Here is a 13,847-nt window from a genome sequence, read left to right as displayed (position 1 = left end):
ATGTTTAGAAATGTGTTAAAATAAAATCTTCCCTCCGTTAAACATAAATTGGGGGAAAAAATAAACAGGGGGGCTAATAATTCTCACTTCAACTACTGTGTTTATATATATATATATATATATATATATATATATATATATATATATATATATATATATATATATATATATATATATTGTGTTCAATACATATATAGTACTTTAAAGTGTTTGTGCTATAAACCTTTGCTGTACCAGGAAAAATTGTTTTTTTTTTTATTCTGATAATAATAATAATAATTCCGCGTAATAATAGGAAAAAACGCAGCTTAGACCCGGAGCACCAAGTTCCAAAAACTGAAATTATGTGTGCTAATGCTTTGCCACATATCTGGCGTAAGGTTTCATTTTAATATTTTTGCTTCAGTCGCTATCCTTTTTTTAAATTATGTAAACACATTTTTTATATTTTATTATTTCTTGTATTTATATGGACTATTCACAACAAAGCAAAAAACTATGATAATAAAAACAGATCTAGTTCTAAAAATCTTTTTAAATGTGAAAGAATGTAAAAGCACACACAGCAATTATTAAAGAAAGTGGTGTAATGTTGTTGAAATCAGTTTCACAATGATTGTGTTGTATAATAAAAACAATGACGGCGAAACAATCCATAATCCTGCTTTAAAAAACTTAAACCTTCAAATAGCTCAAAACAAATGGTATATTCACAGACAGAATGGTATATTCTGCTGTTGGGGAATTTATCATCCTCAGTTGACTATGTAGAACATTCAGTAACAATACCTTTGCAAGTATTTACTGACCGATTTTTATTTTATTATTTATTTTATTTTTTCATTTTCTTCACTTTTCATTCTATTAGACTACTATTGTAAGTATATTTATCTCTTTAAGATCTGTCTTTTCCCAGATAACTACCCAGCAGTCCATTCCCTCAATTACTTCATATCCATATCAGTCAATCTCTATGAGCTGGCATGAGTCCAACAGTAACTACCTCACAGCAGAGATCAAAATATCTTTCTTCTTCCTTATTATGAAGCTATTTACAACTTAATGTAGCAATATCTTTCATTCACAGAAACTACATTTATCATCTCTGTACCTGGAGACATGCTTAACTGTTTAATCTTTCATTCAGCATCATTCATAGACTTCATTTGTCACTAGCTATTGATTTGCTGTTCTGGGACATCCTGCTCTCTTGTCTCTGCTGCATCACTCATCTGTCTCAGATGGGTCTTGTATTAATATTATCAGAGGTTGCGTACAAAAAAACCATATTACCAATTACGCAAAAGTGAAAGTGCTGTGTTCCCCCATGAGTACTGGCAATGTTTCACAAAACTTAGCTTTTTCTCACACTGTAAAACAAGAGAAGATAAGAAAAATCTAAATATTCATATCACCTTGAAACATTTAAGTAAACAAACGTTTTTTTATTTTTCTTATTTTACACTTGAATTGGTAGGGCGATGCAGTGGCGCAGTAGGTAGTGCTGTTGCCTCACAGCAAAAAGGTTGCTAGTTTGAGCCTCGGCTGGGTCAGTTGGCGTTTCTGTGTGGAGTTTGCATGTTCTCCCTGCGTTCGCGTGGGTTTCCTCCGGGTGCTCCGGTTTCCCCCACGGTCCAAAGACATGCGGTACAGGTGAATTGGGTAGGCTAAATTATCCGTAGTGAATGAGTGTGAATGAGTGGGTCTGTGGATGTTTCCTAGAGATGGTTTGCAGCTGGAAGGGCATCCACTGCTTAAAATAAATGCTGGATAAGTTGGCAGTTCATTCCGCTGTGGCGACCCCAGGTTAATAAAGGGACTGAGCCGACAAGAAAATAAATGAATGAATGAATAAATCATTGGTGTAACTTACATTTCCACACATTTGAACTTTTATTTAAACTTATTTGAATTACATATTTTAGAAGTTGTTTACTTATTAGTACTTAGTAACTTATTTTATAAAAACAAAGTTTATGAGCCAAATTTATTTTGAACCATGTCTAATCACTTTCGCTTGAGTTACCATGTGAACACAACTTACTCTTGTGAAGCCAATACATTCCTATTGCTTTATTTCTGTTATTTGTTGCAGTTCAAACTGCAACTGCTTTAATAATGCCTAGTTGATTGAGAATGATCTCAGAACTAACTGTATGACAGTTTCTACTCACTGAGTGAAACAACAAACAGCATTGTTGTATTTGAATCTGCCAACACCCAAAGCATGAGTGCTATTTTTCTGGAAGTTGGTGACCTCAAAACATTACATGAAACTCTTCTAAATCTTTAAACTAAGTGAAAATTAAACCAGAACGTGTCTTTCTCTTAACTTAAAACACCCAAGATTACTTTCAGCCATGTGAGGCCTTACACAGCTCTCAGTCCTGCTTCACTAATTAAAAGGCTATTTGTGTACAGTTTGTTGAAATAAACCACATTAATTCAGATATGTATGGTTTATATGTTAGTTAGCAACAAAAAACCCCATAATACATTAGTTGTAACATGCGTACACAGTGGGTACATAAAGTATTCAGACCCCCTTAGATTTTTCACTCTTTGTCATATTGCAGCCATTGCTAAAATCATTTAAGTTAATTTTTCCTTATTAATGTACACACAGCACTCCTTATAGACAGAAAAACACAAAATTGTTGACATTTTTGCAGATTTGTTAAAAAAGAAAAACTGGAACTAGAAATATAATGCCATTCAATAATTTAAACTTCTGACTACTAAGAAAATATTGCGTTCATAGAATTTTTTAGTCAAAAACAATGAACTATGATTATAGTTTGAATCATATTAGCTATATTTTTTCAGTATTCAGATTTTCAGTGACAAAATATTTGTCTTCTTAAGACTTATAAAAGCCCTGCTTTCTCCTGAGAAACTTTGCTTCCTCTCACAAAAGTGCTATTTCCCCCATAAAACTTGCATTCTCTTGTGAAACTTTTTGTTCTTTTCTAAAAGAGTTGTATGCTTTAAAAGAAAGTTTGCATTCTCTCAATAAACATTTTTGTTTCCCTTAACACATTTTATGGGACGAGAGTATTTCCTGTTGTTTGCTGTTGTTTGAGCCATTATTTAACACCAAAAAAGGATCTCTAAACCCATTTTACACTTCTATTGTTACCTTATCATTTGTAGCTCTGCTTGTTTACAACCTAATTTGTGCAGTTTTATGTGTTGCATCATACATTTAGAAAATAATCTCTTGTGCTTGTGTACTTTATTTGTGCATTGTTTTTCCAGTCCCATCTGCACTTTTATTGGACTGTTATCTCAAGCTAATTGGCTTTGTTGAGTAAATCTAGCCATTTGTGTTTTCTCAGAAAACGTTGCATTCTTTCACAAGAGTGTTACTTTCCAATAAATAATCTAATTGCATTTGCTCTTGAAACTTTGTATAACACAAAAGTGTTGCGTTCCCCATCAAACTTTTCATTCTCTTACAACACTGTTGTAACCTCTCACTAACATACGGCATCCACCCTAGAAAAAACTACATTCGAACATGTTTTCTCTCCATGTCGTTTGGTTTGACGTTACATAAACATGTCCCTGTATAAGGCTTTGCAGGGTTAAATTTATGGGGTGTCCTCTCTGTATTTTGAAACTTCCTCACATAAGGAAACGCAGCTGAAACCTCTTGAAATATCTTCTTTTGTGTTTCATACAGGTTTGGAATGACACGAGGGTGAAAAAACAATGACAGAATTTTCCCTTTTTTCATAATGTATTCCTTCAACAAAAGCTGGAGATTTTTAAAAATCATTATCTTGTCCTTCCATGCAAAAATAGGGCTTCAGTTAACACATTACTCAAGGTCGCTGGAATTAGAAAGCTCAAGGCTACATCGCCAAACATCATGCTTATTTTTTATCGTCAGATCTCTACTGTCATATTTGACCCAGCGAAGAGTAACTAGTATTGTCATTCCAAGGCTGATTCATAGAGTATAAAATGGTAACATCAGCCCTTGCGTTGTTTAGATAGTATGAAGGCGGCACAGACGCTGAACTCTTGCCCTGCTCCTTAAGGACTAGAAATCCAGCTTTGCCTTTAGAATCCCAACAGAGAAAATGTTATTTTCAATTTCTTTCCGTCACAGTTGAACAGATGGAGTCAGGACGAACGTAATCTGTTGAAGGTTGACGGATTAAGGATTGTCCAAGCCTGTCATATTTCGTCATGTGATGGTTAAGGACAAAGAATGCAGTTTCTGAGATTTTACATTCTGATGTAATCACCCATTCTGTACGCCTATAATGATCAGTGACCAGTTTTTACATCATTAAACCCTTACAAATACTTATGCAGTTTATGAAGACCAAAGGTGTAATATCGTCACCTTAGAATTATAAGGTTTTATCTGATAGTTTTGTCAAAATTGAGTTATTGACATATTAAATGACAACTTATTTACATTATGGGATGTTTATTTATAAGCTGTTTACATTTTAAGACTTTATTTAAAAAAAACAAATGTTACACACATATTGTTTGCTATATGGAAAAACTTTGAAGCTCAATATCTCAAAATCATTCAGAACGCAGATAGAACCATATAATTCCAAGGAGACAATATACTCTGTACTGTAAAAAAAACACTTAATATTGCTTTAACCTAGCCCTAAACCCAACCCTCACAAAAAACCTGTGGCAAATTTTGAATGTCAGAAGACCCTGTTAAGTGTGGTAACTGTTAAAGGTCCTGTATGTAAGGTTTTGACTCATCTAAAGCATAAAAATACCATAATATATTTGCAGATATTTAAGAAACATGCTAAGTGAACATTCCTGTTTATCTGAAAAACAATGATAAAGTCAGATTTTCTGCTTTGAAAATGTGCTTTATGTGCTGGAATATCTGTCTTTGTTTTGGTCCCTTTAACCCACCCAATGCCAGTTTAGCCAATTATATTTCAGCACTCCGGGTTACCTTGGTTGAGAACCAGGCATTTCATTCATTCAGTCAGGAAGGCTCTCAAAGTATGCATCTGTGACTAAAATGCGACCTCCGGTGGACAGAAGAAGACTCTGAAATGAGACGCAGATTCAGAGTTCCACATGAGGTTATTCATTTAAAAAACAACATAAACATTAGGTGAGCAGGTTACATTCTAACAGCGTTTACTAACAACACGCTATGTGAAGTGATTTGCAGTGATGAGCAATTTGGCTGTTCGTACCAAACGAAACCACAGAAATTTATATACAGCCTTTCAGAAGCACAGAATAGTACACTTACTGCACTCCAACGAAATGGTAAGGTTTATAAACTAATTAATACATATTAAACCTCTTTAACATTATTAAATGTATAACACTGAGATGTTGGCTAGCACTTGAGTCGCAGTTCTACAGTTCAATTCAAACGATTTATTTTATTTTCAAGATCTGAGGTGAACTATCTGCTGCTGCTTTCAAACTCACATTATTAGCATTTAACACTGAATACAGCACATGAGGTGTACCTGAGGCGATCATTGTCAGTTTATCCTGTTGTTCATCTACAAGAAATAGAAGCCGTTCAGGTGTTGGTTAGAACAAAAACTCATTTTAATATGAAAAATATTCCATCTATCATGTAATGTTCCTTTTATTTAGAACACGATTTAAGTTGGCCTTAAATCAGTCGTTAGGCTTGATCGTCAGGTACACTGCTGGTATCGTCAATTTGGCAACTAGCAATTGCATGTATTTTGAACAAGGAGTGCAATACATAGTTCAACCTCTGGGTGTCAAACTTACATACTACACCTTTAAGCTTTTTGAATTTCGAAGTCCTCATAAACCACCTTAACAATGTAACAGGTGTAACAAACCCATTTCATTACACAAATATGTCCTCTAAACCACATAAGTACACAAATACACACGCACAGAGGCCGCAGCGGCAGATTTCTGAAACCTGTAATACAATGCATTCAACATGTTTCAGTAGATGTATTAAATGCTCCCTCAAGCACGTACAGCATGCTCTGACACAAACAGTTATTTTCACAGGTATAATAAAGGAGTTCACGGCATGAACTGTGGATCCTGTAGATTCTATGGCACTTCCTCTCTCAAGCCTTTTAAATGCCTGAGCCTGACTGTCAGAGTGAATAGCGATGATTAGCATATGTGCAGAGACACACACACAGATGAATGAGCGCATCAGCAGAGCTCTTTTACAAGCAACCGTATAATCTGACCTGTGCAACAAAAAGACAAAGACAGACTGTTGGAAAACTAGTATTCTTTGTTGTTTTTTATGCACACTGTTCACAATGATTTTATGTTAATTAATTGTTTAAAATTATTTAACATGAATGAAATTTGATTAAAAACAGACCTAACAATTTAAGAATTTGATTGCAAATTCTCTTATATTAATATAAATTTGTTTATTATTACAATTAAACAAATTAATAAAGAAATATTAATATAATACAAATAAAATGTAAGCTACTTAATCATAATTTCAATTAGAATACCACTTTATTTTTTATTTTAATTATTATTGTATAAAATAACAGCAAAAATACAAAACTAATATTTATAGAATATTTATTTATTTACTAATTTATTTACTTAATTTAGCTTTCAATTTACAGATATTTTTATTTAGCTTGAAAAAAACCATATATATATATATATATATATATATATATATATATATATATATATATATATTACAGTTTCCAGAACAATAAAAAATTTTTAAATGCTATTCTAAGGAGTTTAAATAATATATATTAGGTATTTAAATATATTAGCATATGTTAGTTATTGATATAATCTGCTTCACAGTGTTTGCAGTTTGCTGTTCTTCGTACCACGCTTAAATGATCTAAGATGATTTGGCAGATCCTGGATCTTTTAATCTTAATAACTGATCTCTGGCTAATTTGGTTCATCAAACAAGTTCGCGAATCAGATAAAAATTTCTGTATGAACTGATCTGAGATCGCTACGAGTGTTGTCAAGGACAGATCTATCGATCCTCGAAATCATGATCAGCAATGCAACGATTGGCTGACGTCACAGCAGCGTAATGACATCATCTGATTAATATTCAATTATCCATGTGAGCAAAATGACATCAAATTGACAGTTAAAGGTTTGTTAAATATGATACGCAATAACTTTCCACATTTGTTTGGGCTGCAGGCTTTACACTTTCATGTGTCAAGAGTATTCATCATGTATTTCAATGCATATCAATGTAACGTTATTCAGTTCTGCATTTAGAGAAGATTTTCTTTATTATAGTAGCCTAGGCTTACTCAAGTTTTTTTTTAACTTTGCTTTTCTTTGCTCGAACTGACCCGATCTAATCCTGTTTATATGAAATGAGCCTGCTCCCTAGCAGGTTTGATCAAACAGAACTGTTGCTATGACAACAAGTTTCAGATGAGTTTTGAAGAACTAAACGATCCTGGATCATGTCAAATCGTCATTATTCAAATCCAGCAAACTGAGTAATCCATGTACGAAGAACGGACCGCAGTTGTCACTGTCAAAGTGAAAGTCAACGTTATGATATACAATAGTCCATGTAGTAGGCTCTGACTGCACATTTTGATTAATTTAGTAGGTCACCCATAGAGCTAGATTATGGGCAGTCCAGTGCTTCAGGCCTAACACTGCCAGGGTCTTCAAAAGCCCCAGGGCCCTTGGCACATGCGCTGTGAGGTGATGGCTGAGGCCACTGGACTCCTCAAAACATGCAGAATGAGCTCAGCACATTCAGTTGAAGCTGAACACTGAGGCCACTGGACCCCGCAGCACGTTCACTATGAGCTGAACGCAAGGGCCCCGGGGCCTCGGCGCACACGCAGAGCAAGCAAAACACCAGGGTCACTGGCCCCGTCAGCATGTACAGCTGAGCCCTATAGTTGGCAAATTACAACAATGATTCTGCACGTCTACTCATCTCAGCCTCCGGAGTAATCCAATTTTGCTTGTACAAGATGTTTCTGGAACAATGGATTTTCAAATATTATCATGCAAAAAGATCAATGTACACTTTAGCCAGCGGTGCATCTTTTATAAATAAAAAGCCATCTAAAGTTAACTTTTGCAAATGATGGTAGCTTTCAACACATTAGCTAGTTAGCGCACGGCGGTTTGGTGAATTGCTGACAAACATTCAGTAATGAAAGTATACTGCCTGCTTATTTTCTTATTTTTTTTTTAATCAGGATATACTTTATCAAGATCAGAACTTTTTTTCTTAGGAATAAATATGCAACAAAAACAATTCAAAATAAGACATGTCAATTGAACAACTTAAAATAAAGAACATGTATTAAACAAACAGATTAATAATAATAATATAAAAATTTTAACCTATACTTTTAGTTATCTGATACCTAAACCTTTGTTTAAAAACTGTTAACATTAACAGTAGAACTGTTAAAATGTATTATTCTGTTTCAGTTTTGTATTGTTGCTTGACAAGGCAGTATTTATCTGATAGAAATTCACATAAAAAATATTTTGAGCCATTATTACCGTATAAAGCACTGCTTTTAGTCAAATGTATTTTACTGCTGTGATTAAATAAACCACATTAGAAATAAAAATAGGGGGAAAAAAATCCACAAATTCTATTCTATTTCTATTCAGATACAGTTGCAATCATAATTATTAAACCCCCTTTGAATTTTTTTTTTTTTGTAAATATTTCCCAAATGATGTTTTACAGAGCAAGTACATTTTCACAGTATGTCTGATAATATGTTTTCTCCTGGATAAAGTCTTATTTGTTTTATTTCGGCTAGAATAAACGCAGTTTTCAATATTTTAAAAACCATTTTAAGGTCAAAATTATTAGCTCCTTTAAGCTAATTTTGTTTTTGATAGTCTACAGAACAGACCATCATTATACGATAACTTGCCTAATTACCCTAACCTGCCTAGTTAACCGAATTAACCTAGTTAAGTCTTTAAATGTCACTTTAAGCTGTATAGAAGTGTCTTGAAAAATATCTAGTCAAATATTATTTACTGTCATCATGGCAAAGATAAAATAAATCATTTAGAAATGAGTTATTAAAACTATTATGTTTAGAAATGTGATGGAAAAAAATCTCTCCGTTAAACAGAAATTGGGGAAAAAAAAATAAACAGGGGGGCTAATACTTCAGGGGGGTTAATAATTGTGATTAGATGATAGATGCATCCATGCTGCATACAATTAGCATTATATTCATTTTAGTGACCGGTTATGGTTATCTGGCATTAGTTACTATAATTTGTCTACTACAGTTTACCCTACAAGTAGAATCATACATGCAATTGTGAAACAAAACTGAATTAGATTTTGATGAATTTTTGGATGATTTTATATAAAGCCAAAAACAAAGCTCTTTGGGGAGTTCATTTTTCAGTTTTGCTGGTTTACTGAGAATTTACTGTTCAAATAAAATCTGCTTACAAAGACGTGTGCCCAAGGGCCCTCAGGGGACCATCATCTGGCCCTGGTACTCTCTGCATCTGTATTTAAAGGAGATTATACTGACTGCAGACATCAAATGAATATGGTGTGCCACTCTGAAAATACCCATAGAATAGAGAGAATCACACATGCGAGCCAACCAACGTGACAGAAAGCCATGTGAGAGCCTAGCACTGCATCTGTGAATCTGCTGAAAGACTCACATTCAACCCGAGAGACAGAAACTCACAAACCAGATGATGCAACACGCTAGCAGTCCACATATCATAGGTAATAACTAAGCTCAGACAGGTTGACTAGCTTTAGATCTTAAAGAGCCCCAAGAGCATCTTCAGCCAAAAAAGCAGAAGCTACTGACAGCACATTTGCTCACTCTTCCACGTGCAAGTAAAAGTGCTCATCCGCTAAACACAAATCCAACATTACAGCGATATATACGAGGCTTTAAATTTAACATGTACTCCTGCGCAGAGCATCTTCAGATGTATAAATAATGAATCTGAGAATGTGCATGCACCATACATTAAATTTGCATGCTTTCAAGAGTGCGGACATGCATGTTTATATGCGGAGTCATTGTGGAGAGCAACAGCGCCATCTGTTGAGCTGCTCGAAGAGCTACGGTACTGCAGTGCACGGGGTGGGCAAACAAGAACCAGGATTTATTGAGGATCAAAAACCCCTCTCTTTCCTGAGACCTGCTGAATCACACCGCATAAATATTAACACTGCCGGCTGGGTCAATATCGCATGCTGATCCTGTAGCCTTCTCACGTCCACATGGCCTAATATCATCGATTCAACAGGCACAGCAAAGAAAGAAAAATGTGTGGAGTCTGTCTTTAAATCAACTCTCTCTCTCTGTTGAACTCTTGCACTGACGTCACAGGGACTGCAGCTGTCTGAGCCACTAGTGCATATCAGACGCACTGATGAGCCTGGAGCAGTGGGCGTCAAGCGGAGATAACACACTGAATTTAAGACGGACAGAGAGAATGAAGAGGGAGAGACGGGGGGAGAAACACTGTTGAAGCAACAGGGCAAACGGGGGAAGATGAGAAGGATAAAAAAGAAAGGGGCACATATAGGGCACACAGATGGATGAGAGAAAGACGAAGAAATGGATTGGGAATTATCTTTTAAATGCAGCAATAGAAAAATACACCATGGAGAATGATAGTCTTGTTAAGTGTGTATATGCCTGTAAAACAAGTTTTAGAGTTATTGAGTTACAAAATTGCTTGTATAACACAAGTTAACTTAAGCAATATACAAATACACTTCATTGAAAATGTATTATACGCAGATATAAACCTTTTGAAAAGGTCAATATACTATGTTAACTATACAACACCTTAACTTTTTTGATTTTGATTATGCTCCTTTTGTAAAGCTTATTTTTACTGGTTTCTTCTGCAGGTTACATTGCAGAAGTGAGTGGCTGCATCTGAAACAGCATACTTCTCTATATACATTAAGTGAAAAACATTATACAAAAAGAGTAGGCTTGAATGTGAAAAGCAGCTGGATGGCGCCTAGACATAAGAAACACTGAACTTTTTAGGAAATGGGCTCTAATTTAAAAGCCACCTAGAGTTACTGAACTTCAACTGTGACAAATGAACTGTCGAACTGTGAAACTGTTTTAATTTAGAACTTCTACATTTTACAATGTTCATTGTAAAAAGCACTAAATTAATAAAGATGAATTGAATTGAATTGAAAAGTTAAACAGTCGAGTTTTGCCAAATTTGATTAAATTCAGTCGAACTCCAGGTCTGGAAAGAGAACTTTTAGTATAGCTCAGCATAAATCATTAGCATCTCATTTTCAAAATGGTGGATATTGGTACTTTAAAGGTACATGTTACATGTAACAAAAAAGTACAAAAAGCTATTACTCAGTGACAGCTTTTGTATCTTTTATTTCTGATAAAGTGTGCAATATTTGTCTTTAATAGGAATGAGTAAAGATGTGCATAATTTATTGAAAATGCAAAATGACAAGATGTTTTAATCGTGTGAAATTCAGTTATGATTAAATGGTCGTGCCCAACTGAGTCTGGTTTCACTCAAGGTTTTTTTCTTCACTTTCTACAAAATTAGTGAAGTTTTTTCCCTCTCCGCTGTCGCCACTGGCTTGCATGGTTCGGGATCTGTAGAGCTGCGCATCGTTGGATTTGTCCTTCAATATTTGGACTCTCAGTAGTGATTATTAAACCACACTGAACTGAGCTAAACTGAACTGAACTTAATTTAAGCACTAAAAACTGAACTACACTGTTCCAATTTACTATGACCTTTTATGTGAAGCTGCTTTGACACAATCTACATTGTATAAGCGCTATACAAATAAAGGTGAATTGAATTGAATTGAATTACAAAAACTGTGTAAAATGGCAACTGCTTAACACTATTATCATAAAATATAGTATATATTATTATCATTAAAATATAGTGATTTTATTGGCCATTTTGACTTTGATAAGGGGGTATGTATAGCAGTATTTTTCAGCCACCGATAAATTTCCAGTGAACGATTAATGTGTTTTTAATTTCATAAGTTTCCTTTTACAACATCGATTATGTAATTTAATTAAAATATAATCAGCTAAACAGACCTAAGCATTCATTTAGCACAATCGTAAAATGTGATGAAAGACTGTTTAGAAGCAAGCACCATCAGGAGCAGAAGTGCAGAAATTCCATTGAAAATATTGTGCTAAATTATTATAAATATTGTGCTAAATCATTTTGTAATGGCATGATAGTTCACTGGAAGCACTTCTGCTGGCTTACTGAAAATGAAAAGTCCTTGTGCAGATACCTCAGTGTAAATATTTAAAAATAAAATAAAGCTGAATATATAAAACTTCTTGTCATGTAAACAACACTGTTTTGTTGATGACATTTACAGTCCCGATATAATCATCCAAATTACAGTAATTCTGATAAATCACTAAAAAAAATGACCTGAACCAACCATTCATTCATTCATTCATTCATTCATTTTTTTTCGGCTTAGTACCTTAATTTATCTGGGGTCACCACAGCAGAATTAACCGCCAATTTATCCAGCATATGTTTTATGCCCTTCAAGCTGCAACCCATCACTGTGAAACACCCTTACACTCTTATTCACACACATACACTAAGGCCAATTTAGTTTACCCAATTCACCTATAGCGCATGTCTCACTAGCTCAAACCAGTGACCTTCTTGCTGTGAGGTGACAGCTACTAGACACTGCACCACCGTGCTGCCCCCCTGAACCAACCTTGTTTATATGGAAAAACCATTGGCATCTTATTTTAATCTTAACATATATTAACACAAATATTGCAATCCTAATCTTATCATGTAAACTTATGCTAAAAAACTTATGTTCATACAGAACATCTTGGCAGTAATTTACTGGTAATTTAATAATGTAGCAATGTATGCAACAACGGTTGCATCTAGTGAAAGCATGATGTTACAGACACAAAGTAAATATTTATTCACCTACTCCAGAGTATCTGGATGCAACCACTGTCTTGATGATTGAATCGCTGAATCATTCATTCAACTGGTTCATTCAAATGATGATTATTTAAGGAACTCATCAGATATCTATCAGACTATTTGAGTGGATCAATGACGCATTCATTTAAAATAGTGAATGTTGTGGTCAAATTAACCTTTGCACCAGTATGAGGTAGTTAAAAGTGTACATATATGCATGATTTTAAGTACAAATTCTTGTTTATTGAAATGTAGCAGACTAACAGGTCACAGAATCATGAATACCTCAGTGTCTGACATGTTTTAATTTATCAAACAGCAGTCTGATTATTAAACCTCCAGTGAAAATGTAATTAACTTTCTGGAGAAAGTCTTTATTCTTTTAGTTTGGCTTGAATAAATGCTGTTTTTAATTTAACAAAATTAATTAAGGTCAATATTATTAGCCTTCTTAAGATTTTTCTTTGATTGGTTACAGAACAAACCACTGTTGTCCAATGACGTGCATAATTAACCTAACCTGCCTTGTTAACCTAATTAACCCAGTAAAGCCTTTAAACTGCATTATATGCTGAATATTAGTCAGCTGCACATTCATAATTGCTCTATTGGATTGAGTTCTGTGACTGTGGAGGCCATTTCAGTATAATGAACTCATTGTCATGTTCAAGAAACCAATCGCAGATGATTCGCACTTGACGACATGGCGCATTATCCTGCTGGAAGTAGCCATAAGAATATGGGTACACTGTGGTCATAAAGGGATGGGCAGGGTCAGCAACAATAGGCTGTGGCGTTGACACGATGTTCAGCTGGTCCTAATGGGCTCAACGTGTGCCAAGAAAATATCCCCCAAACCATTACACCACCACCACCACCAGCCTGAA

The sequence above is a fragment of the Danio aesculapii genome, chromosome 3, assembly GCF_903798145.1.
Source record: "Danio aesculapii chromosome 3, fDanAes4.1, whole genome shotgun sequence".
In the NCBI taxonomy this organism is placed as follows: domain Eukaryota; kingdom Metazoa; phylum Chordata; class Actinopteri; order Cypriniformes; family Danionidae; genus Danio; species Danio aesculapii.
Note: the sequence above shows the minus strand (reverse complement) of the source record.